This window comes from Ixodes scapularis, unplaced genomic scaffold (genome assembly GCF_016920785.2).
Source record: "Ixodes scapularis isolate PalLabHiFi unplaced genomic scaffold, ASM1692078v2 PGA_scaffold13__105_contigs__length_92229423, whole genome shotgun sequence".
Classification (NCBI taxonomy): Eukaryota; Metazoa; Arthropoda; class Arachnida; order Ixodida; family Ixodidae; genus Ixodes; species Ixodes scapularis.
The window spans coordinates 88,572,482-88,588,514 of NW_024609839.1; the positions used below are offsets into that span (position 1 = coordinate 88,572,482).

The following is a 16,033-nucleotide window of genomic DNA, read 5'->3' on the forward strand; positions in this document are numbered from 1 at the left end:
AACATGCGGCACATAATGTGTTTGTCTCCTCAACTTTAGCCCTACACGTCATTGTCCTCAAAACTCCCGTTCTCGCCTCAAACAGTAAAGAACTTCCCAGAGAACTGTTAGACATTTTCCTTTCTTATGTCGTCTTTTGGTGACCTGTACACTGTTAGAGCAGATTTTTCCTACATTCTTTCCTCCCATATTTTCCTTTCTGCCTCTTTCCATCCATTTTCCAATGAAGTAGTCTGCTCAGTACCATCACAGTCTAGTGTGTAGGTATTTAATTCTAAGCTTCCGGGTTCGGTTTGTCCACTTCGTGTTTAAACTTTTTACGTATAAATACTTGAATACCTTCCGCACCCACCGCGTATCAATTTCGGTTAACCTTTGTTCAACTTTCAACTTACTATTTGCCTCCCTGCTCTCAAAAACGACCAACCCATGTCCCCTCGTACTCCCTCATTTGGCGTCTTTCATGTGCCCCCACCAGAGGTCGGCATTTTAGGTCGCCCTCAGACACCCTCACCCTTACAGCTACACTCACCTTCAGCCCCTCACTCACCCTCAACCTCACATTCACACTCACCTTCAGCCCTTCAATCGCCCTCATTGAACCTGACGGCCCTCACACCCCTCACGCACTCACCGCCCTCATACCTTTTACGCCCCTCACGCCACCCCCCGCCCTCACAGCCCTCACTCACCCTCACACTCATGAATTTTCCTAGTTCAGAAACTCACTCCCCCTGACCTCCTCTGTGAAGATGAGGGTGAGTGAGGGCCCTCATGAGTGAGGTTTGCCGAGGTATGCCTCCCAGTGCCAATCTGCCCGCGTTTCTTTGTCGAATTTGTAATCCTGATTGAGCCTCTGATTTCACGCACAGTACCCCATTGCCAAAAGACAAGCCATGGTATCATCACTCCTTGCCATATACCCCTGACCGCTTCATATCTCTAACAGCTCCAACGTTTCTTCAGCTTCATAACAGACGAATTTCTTTTCCCTTTTCAAATCATATTCTCGTCATGTTCCTCCAGATATTTTCCTCCCTCATTGAGCCAGACTCAGATATTTGTATTTTCCTACATGGCCTATGGCAATGTCTCTTAATCTCAAGTGTTCCCTCTTTTCGTCGTTGAACACCATTACTCCGGACTTGTTACTACTAAAAGTCATGCCCAAAATGTCCCGTTCCTTTTAACATATTCTATCTAGTTCCTGTAATGTATCCTGGTTACTTGCCATGAGTACTATGTCGTCCGCATTCATCAGTCCTGGTATTACCTGCATTACATTGCTCCCTCCTACCATACAACTCACATCAAAACCTAAGTTGCTTTGCTCTAATTTCTTTTTCATTTCACTGAGATATATCAGAATAAGCAGAGGTGACGGTGGACAGCCCTGCCTGAGCCCTCTTTTTATTGCTGCGGGTTGTGTAGTTTCTGCTGCTCATCTTATAACTACCTTATTGTCTGTGTACACCTGCTGAAGAAACCTAACCAAATCTGCATCTAAGTTATTCTCCTTCAGCAGACCTCAGAGTATTTTCTGGCTCACATTATAGTACGCACCCTTGATGTCCAAATAAGTTAACCACAAAGGAGTTCCGTTTTTCATTGATATTTCTATACATTGCCTTATGACAAATGAGTTCTATATGTGGTTCTTCACTGGTATTTCTGTACACTGAGTAATGACAAAGACGATGATTTCCAGTCTTCCGTCTCTTCGAAATTCATTTAGGGCTCATCCAGTATTTGCGTATCTTCTGCCCATCACTCCATTGTTCGCTATACTATCTGAATAGCTAATCTGTATAGAACTGAAGTTACCGTTATCGGGCCATATGACTTAATATTGCCTTTGTTTCCTCCGCCTTTGTATGTCTCATTTTATTTGGTTTCAAATCACCTGGGCACCTCTCCTCTCATAATTCTTTGGTTAATAACATGCCGTAACTTCAATTGGCTTGTTTTTGTTAGGATCTTTGTCAGTTCCATGAATATGTAATCCGGGCCTGTCGCTGAACCTGCTGGAACCTTACGTTCTGCCTCGTCCCATTCCCTTCCTTGCACTATTCTGCTCTTCCTGTGCACTGCTGCTGCCAGGGCTATCCACTGTCCCTCTCTACTCAAGCTGACAGAAACCCCCTTCGATTGTCTGCCTGATATATACCCGTGCCTTTTCCCCCTCACCACTTGTCTTTTTATTTCCATCATTCACTGGCTTCGTGCACCCCCCATTTTAGTATGTATTAAAGTTGATGCCTTCATTTTCTGCTCTTGAAAGTTCCCTAATTTTGATGCTACTTAATTTTTTTGTTATTTCAAAGATTCGAAGCAAATAACCAAAATAAAGCGTTGACGAACGCGCGTGCAAGATGCCATTTGTTTTAGGCATTTGCTTTGGAAAAGTTACTACTGCTGAGGCCAGCACGTGCGGAGCGTGGAACACCAATCCCTCCATTCTCCTTTATGCTTGGGCGATTTAGCAATAGGTCTATTCAACATGACCAACAAAGTAGCCCAACTACATGTTGCACTCCCGTCTAAGGCTGGTTCGCACATCTGCGACTGAGTGTTATCGGCTGCATTGCAACCACTTCCAACCGCTTACGACCAAAGCCCCTCGATGTGTTTGCATTTGTCTTGTAAGATATATAGCGTCAAATGCGCCAGTGCACAAGGTCCGTGTCTCGAGCGGCCCTTGGAAGCAAATGGTGGCGCAGCACTGAAATGAGCGGCCCTTTGAAGCGAATGGCGGCGGGGCACCCGCTCGTGGCAAGTGCCTCGCGCGTTTCCACAACAACGGTTGGCGGTACTTGCAAGCGTGAATTTTATCGGGGGACTTTACTTACGACTGGAGTTCCTGTATAGGCTCCCTATGGGAGCTAGAGTTGCGCGTCTAATTTCCACGTGCCGCCGCGCAGCCATTCCCCGAGATTGATCACGTGAGAAGCAAACAATCCTGTGCCTTGCAGGAAAGTAGAAGTCGCACGCGCCCCGGCGTATGCTCCCCTGCATTTGGCTCCTTGTCCTCCTTTCCTGTTTTCTAGACGCGGCGGTGCACGCGGCTCCGCTATTCGACGAATTCACGCAGGTGACCGGCCGCAATCCACGGAGCGCGAACACACGCAAAGAGTGGCTTTCCCGCATAACTTAGGATTTCAAGATGGCTGAACGCGCAACTCCGGCTCCCGTACTTACGACTAAAGCCCCTTGATAAAAGCGTATTTTTACAAGTACCGCCAACCATTGTTGTGGAAACGCGCGAGACACGTGCCACGAGAGGGCGCTCCGCCGCCATTCGCTTCCAAGGGCCTCTCATTTCAGTGCTGCGCCGCCATTTGCTTCCAAGAGCCGCTCGAGACATGGGCCTCGTGCGCTCGCGCATTTGACGCTACTTGCAAGACAAACGGAAACATATCGAGGGGCTTTACTTGCGACCAGAGCACAGCGCCATCTATCAGGTACTCCTGGAACATTTCGCACCTGCATACGCCTTCTGAAGGTCGCGCGTCACTAACACAGCGTCGGCAAATTATCGAGAGTGCATGTCGGGTACGGATGAGGCCAGTCGATGTTACGTATATAAAACGAAAGATGTTTTACAATCCGTAGAGCCCGAACAGCGGCCGTTCCCCACGGGAAAATCTTCAATGTCCCACCCCACGCTTGGAGGACAAGGACAAGTACGTCCAAGATAAGAAACGGCTGTCGAGGAAAAGATGAAAAAAGAAGGCTAAAAAACATTAAGCGAGCGGAGGCTCGATTTCCTCGCCGCTTCGTCGTCCACGAGGAAAAAGAATAAAAGCGTTTTCTCGCCAAAACCATTTAGACGCCCGCGCACGCAAAACGGCTGCGCCGAGGAACTGCCGTCGAGTCACGCGTGGTTAGCGAGGCTGTTGACGCGACCGTCGTCCTACTGGGACGAATGGCTATGCATGGCCCTTTTCGGGAGAAGAATAAGCGCCTCAAAGACATGGACGGAGAGCGAACAAGACGACACCGAGCGCCGCGTTAGAACCCCTTTGTCGGTGTTCCACCGTGGCGGAGGCGGTGCTCTGACTTTGCAACAGACCCTTTTCTAACCAGAGCTAAAATGGACGCACTAATGGCGGAACTACGCAGCTTACACCAGAAAAAGCGAAAGTCCTGAAACCGTGGAACAGAAAGCGGGAGATTAATTCTGAGAGGTTGGTTCCTTCATGAAGCCTTCAATTCACGAAGACCAGGCTGCTTGATTTAGGCGAGCTTGGCTTCCTGTCACTACTACCATTAGAGTGGCAATATTGGAGCTTCTTCAGACTTTCATTAGATGGCTCTGACTTTTGAAAAGGGTCTCTTTGACTCGTTTCTCCCACGGTCGAGACCCATAGGCCAGCTTGCCATGCTTGGACCGTTCAGGGAAAGAGCTTCACGCCGGGGTCGTTTTCAACGTTCGCGCAGGCTTTTCTCGCTTTCCGAGGCAACGAACATATATACACGCGTTGCGCTATGGAGTTCAGCACATAGCTAGATCATAGTCAGTTGACAAACTTCATAAAACGCCTGATGTCTTTTCGTGGCACGTCCGCTCGGGGGGCGCTAGGTATGCGTGCTATGTTGCGAAAGGCCCCAGAGGTCGACCTTGCCCCTCCTAACCGACCGGCACGGGGGAACGCCCTCGAGCATCATCGCCAGGTGGCTGCGGTCAGCTGCACCCGGAGACAGAGCGAGAGGCGCCTTCGAGTCGCCAACGCACCTTGGTGTGCGGGGACGACGTGACCTTCTCCGAGGGATCATCGGGTTGACCCACGCCAGTGGCATCTGGCGGACTTTGCCGTCCGGTCCCTCTCCTTGCTTCTTCGGCCTGACCTCGACGCAAGGTGACCCGACAGCCTTGGGACGTCCTCGAGAAAGGAGGGGGCTTTACTCAATTTCCCCAGCTTAGATCGCCCATGGGATTATCCCCTAACACACGGAAGCCAGGACGGGTGCAATTATGGATGTCTTCCGCCTTTCTCGACTTCGATGGCACCATTGTCCACCGAGATTGACCGGCGACACCGTGGCCAAGGATGCCTGGCCCTTCCGTGTGTGTGTCGCGTGTGGCAGTGCGAGGGAGAGGGAAATGCGTGCCTGGCCGTTACGAACAATGAATCCTAGGGATTCCCTACTAGGGATGTGGGCAGCCAGCGGCTACTACTGTGTAGGGGAGGAAGTGACCGAGTGGGCTAACGCGTCTCAGCTCGGAGCGTGGAGCGAAAGCTTGCGCTGGGAACCTCCTGGGTTCGATCCCCGCCGCCCCCGCCCGTTTCGATCTGGATGAGTTTCGTACCGGCACGCGTTCGTGTGATCACTACTGCGTGATGCACGTTAAAAATCCCAGGTTAGCGGTTGTACCGCACTGGCCAAATTTCTCATCTACAGCTAAGAGACCGATTACCCGTTGAGGCGCATCTCCATCAAGGCTGTATAAACATAAAGAGCAAGCCAATTTTTTTTTGCTACTGTGTGTTCTCGGCAGTGTTCTCGAATGTGTCCTTGAGATGATGTAACCTGTTCATATGTATATATAAAGAGTTATATTATATACGAGACACCCCTCCTGCTCCCTGGTCTTTCGCGATTCCGGCCTCCACATGAGTTCCTGCCCTGGCTCGGCTCCCTGCCGTACCCGAAGTGCCCGGACAACCGCTCGGTCCCAACAGCTATCAGCCCACGCTATAGGCCTCCTGCGCTGAAGCTTTGAAGAAACTGTAGCGCCCTCATTTTGGGTAGTACAAGCTCACCTGATTGAGCCTCGCACTACTTATGGCACGTTGGTTGAGCTTTTTAAATCCTGTCTGATGTTGAAGAACGAAAGAACACCTTTGGACGCCAGAAATCGGCCAGACTCAACGCCGCTAGACAATCAAAAGTGACAAATTCATGACACCACCGCTACGGTACGCGTCTCTTATCTCTTGGCGGTGACGCGAAAACACCTGTGACGCGACGCTTTAGTTTTTCTTTTTCATGTCTACCTTGGAACGCGTGGAACGGCAGTTCTTGGCTCACGCTCTTAGCGCCTTAGCTTTGACGGCGTTCGAATTTTCGTTGTTTATTTGTATTTTCATCGTGATCTCGCGCTCCGCACCAGAGCAGACACGCTTCTCCATGCGTGACGGTTTGAGACGCTAAAGTTTGTACTACCCAAAACAAGGCCTAACAAGTCCCTTTTCGCAGCAGCCCCTGGGGAACACAGGAGGCCCATAGACAGAACCGGCGAATCCGTTGGAACATTGGATGCGTTTTGCTTGCAGTGGAAGGTGATTATATTGTGTTTTTTCTTGTTTTTTTTTATGCTAAACAAAAAGTTGGCGCGAAAAAGAGCGTCCTTCAAAAACGGTCCTTATCCGTTGCTCGTGCACGCGTTGCCGCTATAGGAACGCTATCCGCCCGCACTTGCAGGCAACGGAAAACTACCGTGTTCGAACGCCGCACTTCCGTAAAGCTTGTCAACTGATAGGTCTAAGAACGTTGGTGGAAATTCAAAAGTGAAACGAGCGAGCGCGAGCTCATGTGGGCTCATAGCTTTCATACTTGCGTAACACTGCATAGCCCGGGTGCCATCTGCACCGTTCGTGCGCGTGGTGCGTGCTTCCTTGCCTTCTGTAGCGACAGACATGAGCGTGCTGGGCTGTGGATTTCTAAACATTCAATTGGTGTATAGACGCTTTCAGCGCGCGCCAGATTGAGCCGCCATAACCGACCTTCTCTTGCCTCACCGAGATGCCGAGCCACTGAAACGGGCGTTGACGAGCCTCCACAAGGGCCTATGCTGGGGAGAAGGACACAGTAGCATTTAAAGGGGCAATAACCTGTCCTCCTGTGGTAATGATGAAGTGGAGCGAACGGAATAAGCGGGAACAAAAACTGAAGGTCGGTTATGGCGGCGCCCATGCACAGCTGCCTGAAAGCGTCTATACACCTTTTTCGTTTGCTTTCATCCCTAGTCACGTGGTCGACATCTCCGGTATGGGCAACAACAACAAAAAAAGTATAAACATTTTCAACTTTCAAATAGTTAAAAAAGAAATTATAGAGGTGAGACAAAACGAGAATGGGTGACAGTTACGCTTACTTACTGAATGCGTTCTACGGCCCTGGCGAGGGCAAAACAATGTTTTCGCACATACCGGAAGTGACGACATTCAAGGTGGCGGTTCCCCTGAAAGAAAGCCTGCAAAGCCTACGAGACGCTCTTGAGACTCGAGTTCTGTCGAAGCGAGCTTCGACTGTTTTGATTGGCTGTAGATGGGTAGAGGAGGAACAAGTAAAGAGACAGAGCGCGTGTGATGGGTCCCTGCCCGATTCGATGGGCTACGATGGCACCCGAGTAAACCCAGCCTTAGACAACATTTCGTGCCTAGAAAGGCGGCTCAGCTTGCCTTCTTCGTGCGCTTACCATATAGCGCATAGTGTTTTTTGCACATAACGGATGTGCAAAAACATTACGGGAATATACAGTTATACACGCTTTTTTTTTTAACGACCTATACTGGCTGGTATTCATCGAACATAAATATTAAATGTGCTTTTACTGAAACTGTATCCTCTACTTACGCGCAGTGAATATCCCTGGTTTCTCGAAGATAACAGGAAACAAATTTCGCACGTCATGAACACCGTGCGATTTTCCGTTCATGTTTCCCACATGTGTTCCACATCAAGGCCTGTTCACACATGCAGCGGAGCGCTACAAGCATAGCGCTAACCTCGCGCTAAGCGCGTGCTGACGGCAGCGTTCACCAGCTTTGTATCGCACCGTCAAAACTGTTGCTCATGGCAGACAATAAGTAGCTGACGGCACGTGAGGAGCGCTACATCAGCGCTTCGCTGCATGTGAGAACCGGCCTTAAAGGAGAAACACGCAAATGACGTCCAACAGAAAGACGGGAGGCTAAGCCGAAAGAAAGCCGTCATTCTTCAAAAGACTCGCAGCTGGCGAAGACGTCAGAAATACCGACAAGGGAAAAACACGCGTTGAAATGAGATGCCAAAAAGTGTGGTAAGTTATAAAAAGCCACAAATTTGGACAAACGTTATTATAAAAAAAAAATAAGGAAAATCACAAAGAACAACGAGTCGTTCAGTTTCTGTTCACGTATCTTTCGATATCGTGAAACAAGCTGAATGTAATTATCTTGCAGCCCCGTAAAGTACCAATGTCTTAAAAAAGAAAAAGGAGTCTTATCCGAGTTGGCGAGAACTGTCGCTCAATATACATTCCCCTTGAATGCGACACCCCGCCAAAAACGACTTAAGACTCGAACATAATTCGATATATATATATATATCAAAAAAACATTTAGTTCCCGAGTGTTTAGATGAGCAAAGAAATGCTTTAATCAAAGTCACGAAGCCGACGGACTCCGTTTCATTCACCGCACACGCTTCGCCTAGCAGGTTCCGGTCGCACCTCTTTTTTTTTTTTCTATCTTTTTTTTTTTTTTTTTTTTTTTTACAGTAGCAGCGAACTTTGCGACGCTTGCGCGAGGCAACGTCTGCAGAAACTCAAGACGGGTGACGCAATAAAGGCGATAGCGCAACCCCTACTCCTCTTTGTCGACCGCGTTCTTGCAATAAAAACCTGTCGCGGAATGCTTTCTCCGCCTACTGAGATCTCTAACCTCGACGGCCCCGGCGAGCAAGCAAAGAAACATTCCCCCAACACCTATTTCGCTTTCGGAACGACACCTCAGATCGGATCCTCCCAGAAAGGCGCATCGAGACCGAACTAGGAGTTGTAGGTTCAGCAGGAGGCATCAGCCAAAATGATACCATCGGCTGAATTGAAAGCTCCGCCATAATGGGAAAAAGTCCGACCGGATTGATTCAAAGCAAACTGTGGCTTCAGCTTACAGAAAAGTGTTACTGGAGTTGTGGTATTTGGTGTATGGTCTAAGACTCTAAGCTCTGCCCCCAGGAGTTGTGCGTAGCACCATGGTAGGAACCAGCGCAGACGCGTCGGTGTATACAGTTGTTCTCTTGCCGAGTGTTAAGACAAAGTATTTTCTTGCCGAGTGTTAATACAAAGTATCTTGTACAGGCGCTACCACGCCTGTATACTTTGACATTGTCGCGACTGTACTTTGATTGCACTCCACAAAAGTTGAGGGATGAAGTACGTGCTCTGAAGCTTACAATGTTTTGTTAAAGTGATACACTTTGGTCGTCATGAGACGTCTTGGGTGAGATAATAAATTTGGGCCTAATGAGACTTCGGGAGAAATGCAATGCTTAAGGATCACCAACCAGCGACATTGTGATTGCACCTCAGTTAAAGGAAAATGTCGCCAAGTCGCCTGACATAGTCAACCCGGAAAGTTGAACTGAGGTGAAACGTTCTTTGAACTGAATGTTCTGCCAAAGAAGGACGCCCCTTCTTTAACTGAATCATCAGTCTAACCACCATCGCGGTCAAAGTGAGATCACCGACTACATCTCGTACCAACATTGCGGCAACAGAACGAAAGAAAAATACTGCCAGCGAACAACGTTGGGGAAAATGCCAAAATAAAGCACACTGGCCTCTCAAATGCTCGCTGAAACCACCAACACGCGCGTGTTGTGACTGCAGTATACAAACTCGTGGAAACAAAAAACTGAAAGTATTTCTGCCACAGCTCTTCCAACTATTCTGATAAATCGCGAATAATACGTCCTCGTCTAAACTTGGTCTTCTAACATATTCTTTGTTTTAGCCAAGCATTTACCAACACGCCCCTTACGAATATAAGCGCGCTCTCTTATACATCAAATTGGAGAGCTAAACAAAACTTTTATGATTTAGAACAGATACAAATTATATAAGCCGTACATACGATCATATTTCACTATCTTATATATATTCTTATACAATATGTTCCATTTTAATTCTAACGGAGTTTCGTTTCAATTACGCCACTATCTCGGTAGCGTGTCCTTGGTGGGTGTGCTGACGATACAAGTGATTTTTTTTTTATTGGGCTAAAAACGTGACATTAGGTAAATTAATATTTCAATAAGTATTCCATTTTCGCTAATTATTTTAACTGATCTGGCCTATAATAATAATTGTCACGAACACTACAATTGCAGCATGACCCTTAAACCCGATTATTAAAAGGCTTGTTCGCAAATTTTAGTTAATTCGCCAACTTACCATGAAGGTTATCCCCTCAACTAACGTCCGCCGATCTCCATTAATACATGGTGCAGACAGCACTCTTCTAACTTTTACCCCCCATTTAAAAATCCAATCAAATGTGTTCCAGATTCATGGAAGAAATAACTAGGACAAGAGATGTACATCACGCTAACATCCAGACATAACACACCTCGACAAAACGTAAAAAGGCACAAAGGTAGATCCAAACAAGCAGAACGAAGGCAGTGTGATTGATGAGATTTCAGACCGCACGCCGTAGGCCAAACACCACAGCGCGTTACGTGACCGGCGCTGGATTGCAATGCGGCCAAACGTACGGTGCAACATCCGGTAGTAGTAAGGGCCGCGTGCGCTGCGATTTGCATACAACGGCGTTAACAAGAAGCCGCTGACAGATGCAGAAACACGCAAACGATGGAAGGGCTTGCCGAGCGGCCGGCTATAGAGTCGCCGACAGTTTAAGAAACAAGGGGCATGACAACTCCCGAGCATAATCTCAATGCTCCGCAATCAATCGAGTTACGACATTAGCCGATAAGATCATACTTGGACTAGCCCTGCTTTTATCTAGCTGTGACTCTAACTAAACGCTAACCGTACAGACCGGGCCGCCCGCCGTGGCCATCCTAATTAAACAATTAAACGAGCGAATGATCTACTAACGCGAACGACCACGCCCAGAGTAAGGGTATGTTTACGCCGTAAAGTTAATAGGACCTGAGCAGTCGGGTGTCTCATCGAACAGCCTCCACGAGGAATAGGGTTAATTTTTTCAAGGCCATCGGCCGCCCTGGGGCGAAACAATGATAGCAGACGGTGTTGCCTCGGCCGGTTTTTCAAAAACAGTGCCCTATTCCAGGGTGGATGGCATGATGACGATGGAAATTTAAGGCCGAAATTAGTCTAGTTTTGATGAATAAAAAATAATGAAAGAAAAAAATGCTCCGGCGACGCGTGCGATCATGCAATTACCCTCTAGTCGACCCGTGGGAATGTGGGTCTTGCGACTCTGGTCATTGCTACGGGAATGGACGACACAGGACGAGAGAGATAACTTCTATATATATATATATATATATATATATATATATATATATATATATATAGCAGCCATCTTATCGGTGCGATTCAAACATCTCAAAATTTGACTGAAGCCAAGATACCCGATTTACACAGATCTGCAACTCTCACTGGCAATTGGGGAAAAAAAATTAATGTTTATGCGGCATTATGCGTTATGAGCACATGCAATGTACAAGTAAAGCGAGTGTCGGAGTCTTGCTAGCTTACAACTAACAAGTTCGTAAACTCAAGATCGTGAAGGTAGTACACAGTAATCTCTTTGAACCAGACTGTACAGGTTGTTTACGTGCGCACGCCGCTACAAACAGTGCTCCCAGAGAGGTCCAAACAACCACCAATCAGTGGAAATGACATTGCGTATCCTCGTGTACTTAAGTCCTTAAATAACGCTGTAAAAGGACTGGAGGAAAGGAAAAGAAATCGAAGCCGTACAACTACTATGCGTGAACATCTATGGGTAGAGAGCGTGTCGCCCTCCCACTTGTTGCAGACGAAACGCTACAACACAAGCATACTCCCGTCAGAAATAAGTGAACGACTTACAGAGCCGAAGAATCATGACGCCGTCAGTATCCGAACGGCGACACAACACCTGTTGCACGCAATCCACGACGAGACGAGGGTAAGAACAAAAAAAACAAACGAAGCCACCGCTGTTTCGCTTCACCGGCTGAGAGCTCAAACTTTGAACAAAAATACAACGAAGCACCACAGGCGAACAGGAGTCGACGACACGGTCCCTCGGACACGACACTTGAAGCGACGATCGCGCGATAAACCCGCCACGGATTAGAAAACACTTCTTGAAAAGCGGTGTGGGCACGACGACAACAAAAATTCCACGAGGACTCTCCCAGCCGACGCGAAGCACACCGCCACCACCGCGCGCGTTGCAAGTCGACTGTCCTCCACGCAGGCGGGAGCGAAAGTGTTGTCAGGTGGCGCTCCAAGCGGCGAGAGAGTGAAGCTACACACACAAAAACAAAAAAGCGAATAGAGAGACGGAGCACCTATTTCCGGTCGAGCCTACTGAGGTCGCCGTAGGGGGGCGCGGTTGACGCTATCTTCGTCTCCGCACTCCTCCGCTCGCTCGCTTCTGGCTCGCTTGCGTAACTCTGTGAGAAGCAAACTCCTTCATTAATTCGGACGTGAGATGGCGTCCCCCTCTTCGTAACGTGAAGGGGGGAGCTGCCTCATTCTCGCGATAGGGGAATCGAGCTTGGCTTTTTTGTTCGCGATATTTGTTAGTGATCTTCATTTGGGATTCCGCGCACGGACTTATATTAGAGACGTGGAGGGAGATTTAAATAAGAAAAACGAGAGCAGCGACGCCGGTCTGATCCTGACTGGTTGTGATGCTTCGCTGGGTCGTCTCATGTAGCCTAGAGATCGAGGAATCATAGCACGTTCGTGCATTACACTAATTAAGGATCGTGGGATTTCATTAATTATACTACTCTTCTGGCGGAATCTCATTTCTGTCACTCATGAATGCGTGCGGAGACGGTAAACGCTTATGGCAACCACCGCCCTCTCCGACTGTACTCCCGGAGACGTTGAGACGGCAGGGCACCTCCGTCGCTGGCCCGGTCTTCAGTACTCGCCCGATCACTGCCTTCCGCCGTGCTTTGGCTGCGCGTGCACGCTCGATGCTCACGAGACAGCCGAGGCGTTATCGAAGGTAAGGAGCTAGGAGTCGACCTCTTTTCCGTTCTCATCCTTCCGGTTTTATCGGTATTATGTAGAGTCGCCGGTGTTATGGAAGTTAGAGCCGACGCAACATACTTTTTTTTTTTTCATATTTCCTTATATTCTTGTAACAGATTTAAGAGAACTGAATATTTCGCGTCTGTAGATATTAGGCTTATATGAAGACTAACCCGGACCTTAAATATCAGTAATCCATTATCGCAAGAATAAAATGAAGGAAAAATAAGGTAATAAAAAATATATACAATACAAATTGCGAATGGGCTGCCAGCCTTTATTACTTCCGCACACTCGCCTTTAGGAAGTGCGATAGATCACACCTACAGAAATAAAAAGACCCGCCTCAGAAAGCAAAAAAAAAAAAAAAAAAGATAAAGAGATACTATGGGCTTTCGTAACAATACCTCCCACACTTTTTAATACCACACCCAGATTTAAGTCCACATTGCGCAGCATTTCCACTTAATGTATAACCCTCTTGGCTTTGTAGACAAAGAAACAAAAACAATCTTAGAGAAGTCCACGAGATATTTTACAGTCCACTCTACTTAATGTAGACGGTCGGTCGGCAAGCATAACTCGTTACAATGATCACAGTGCTCCACCGCGAACAGATAACGTCACAGAATATTGCGCACGTAGTTCGGAAGAGTCGGCCGTTTATTAAGGTAGGTATAGGGTGTGCCATATAAAGCGGGAACTAAGTGGGAGCAATAACACTTTATTGTCGAGTTCTTATTCGCTACGCTATTTATCTTTTCTTTTTCTTCTTTTTTTCTTTCTCGAAAGCGGACGGGAGAGAACTCACGCAGCTATTTATAACGCCCCAACGTGGAACTCGTGATGTATAAATTAAAGAGCGAGATGTGTCTATCTGCAAGGGCGGACTTTAAGTATAATGCGCCGTGACGATATATGACCGATTTTGTTCGTTTTGTTTTGAATTTTATATCACGAACCGTTTCCTTTTTCCCTCGTTTTTGTATTGATTGGTAGCGCCCTGCAACGTAGCGTACGTATCTCTATATATACATATATATATCCCATACTCTTTTACTGTGCTTTCTTATTGTTGTTGAGGGTCACGACACAAGTTTCGAAATGCGGATATGGACGATGTGCAAGGATGGGGACCCACGAACCCAGTTTCATGCTGTAGCCTCTTTCTCAGAGGTGCTAAATTTGAAAGGGAGCAATCGAAATGACTATAATACATATAGTTTTCCTTCAGTGAGATAGAGAACGAACTGGGTTCTCATGACACCTTAGTTCTCCATTTCCTACATACGTATCGAGGGAGGGGGGATAAATGGTGATAGGGAGTTTTTTTGTTTTGTTTTTTTGTTTGGCGGGTGTGCGTCAAATCGGTCAGGCTTCCACAACTCTGCTTGGAGATTATTATTTATTATTTTATTTATTTTTATTTATACTACCGGATACTGCCAACTGGGACAGGGCTCGAGGAATGAAAGGGTGTTGATTAACAAGAAGGCCCGCTTTAAATAGAACTTGGCCGCTCGGGAGTTGAACAAAGTTAAACGCCCCTGAATGCAAAAAAAAAAAAAAAAAAAAAAAAAAAGGACAGACCGAGAGTTTTTGGTAAACTGTGAGCGAAATGTTCGGGCATCTTTCGGGTTACCCAGCTTTTTCTATGCAGTGTGTTCTTGTGTTTCTTCTTTTTTGCTTTAATTGTATTGATACTTCTTTTTTTTATTTTTTTTTTATTTACCGATTACCTATATATATTTTTTTTTCTTGAGTTTTCAGGCGCACGTTGAATTTTAGACTACTAAGATTAGGTCCGAGGCTTGTGGATTGGTCACCAATGTTCTTTAACTGAGATTAATGATTTCTATGGCAGATCGAGCTAGATTGAGATGAATGGAAGGCAAATAGCTCCAAACGTGTTTGTTCCGTCTCAGTAGACTAGAGCAGCATTGTGGAAGGCATAGACGCGATGCATCTGGCTTCAGCGAGTGTTTTCCTCACCCTCTCAGCGGCCGTTGTCAACCGTCTCAGTGGCTATAGCTTGACCCTCTCCGAAATGCAGTGCCATCTGGTGCTTCAAATGGCAGTTTAATTTTTGTCGTACTAACGGCCCTGCAGTCTGCAGTCCGCAGTATTTTATAGCGCACCGTCACGTCAACGGCATACGAGAATGTGCTGCTCACTGCACACTTCTTTCTCGATCTCTTTCAGTGTCGATGGCCACAAAAATGCAACCAGTCAGAACGAAAGCGCCAACCGACGCAGACGCCTTGGTAAAGCAGTATACATCGAGGGACTTGGAAGCCGATTGTGTGCCACCGACAGATTGACCAGGCCCGGGTTAGAGATGAACACTTACGCAGCTCTTGCACTCAATTGCACTCAGACAAAGGCAACAAGCTTTAGGTCTACCCACTAATCCTTCCAACCAGAGCTCGGCGTTCTGACGTCACCTCTCGCCTCCTCCTCTCCCTCACTTTCTCGGAGCATGGGTCTAGACATTTTCCACGGGGGCGCCGCCATCTTGATTTGTCGTCACTTCCAGTATGGGCGACGACAAAATAATAAAACGTTTCAAAATGTAACTAGCAAAAAAATAGAGGGGAGCCAAAACGAGAATGTGTGACGGTTAGGTTTATGTCCTAAATGCCTTCTACTGGCGTGGCGACGGCAAAACAATGTTTTCGCCCATACTGGAAGTGACGACATTTCAAGATGGCGGCGCCCTTGTGGAAAAGGTCTATAGAATCATCAGCTTCGGATCATCTTCGACTTCTTCCTTCATAAGTGAACAGAAGGCCGCCGTTAGTATGCCCAGTGACTACTATCATAGAGTTATTACAATAAACACTAGAGGCTCAGCTGGCGCTAGTGTCTATGGCACTTTCGGTTGCAAATTGAAGCAGACAGCAACCAATCTACTTTTCCAGTCTTCCTGTGTATTCCTGTGGGAAATCGTACGTGACATTTTTTTCTTCGCCAGGGAATAATACAAATCAGCGCAATTTCTTTACTCGTAACGAGTATTATTTAGCTTTATTCACATTAGAAAAGTATAACTTATTTAATTTTTTTTAATTACTG

At 47.1% G+C, this 16,033-nt stretch overlaps 1 protein-coding gene across 1 annotated transcript in view; it reads right to left on the reverse strand.

The window, feature by feature from the left end:
* The window catches only part of LOC121835581, a 147,462-nt gene extending 135,275 nt beyond the window's left edge, over positions 1-12,187 (reverse strand). Inside the window, exon 1 of the mRNA XM_042290022.1 lies at positions 11,795-12,187. The gene's annotated coding sequence lies outside the window, so the exon portion shown is untranslated. The remainder of the gene's footprint in view (positions 1-11,794) is intronic.
* Positions 12,188-16,033: the final 3,846 nt, after the last annotated feature.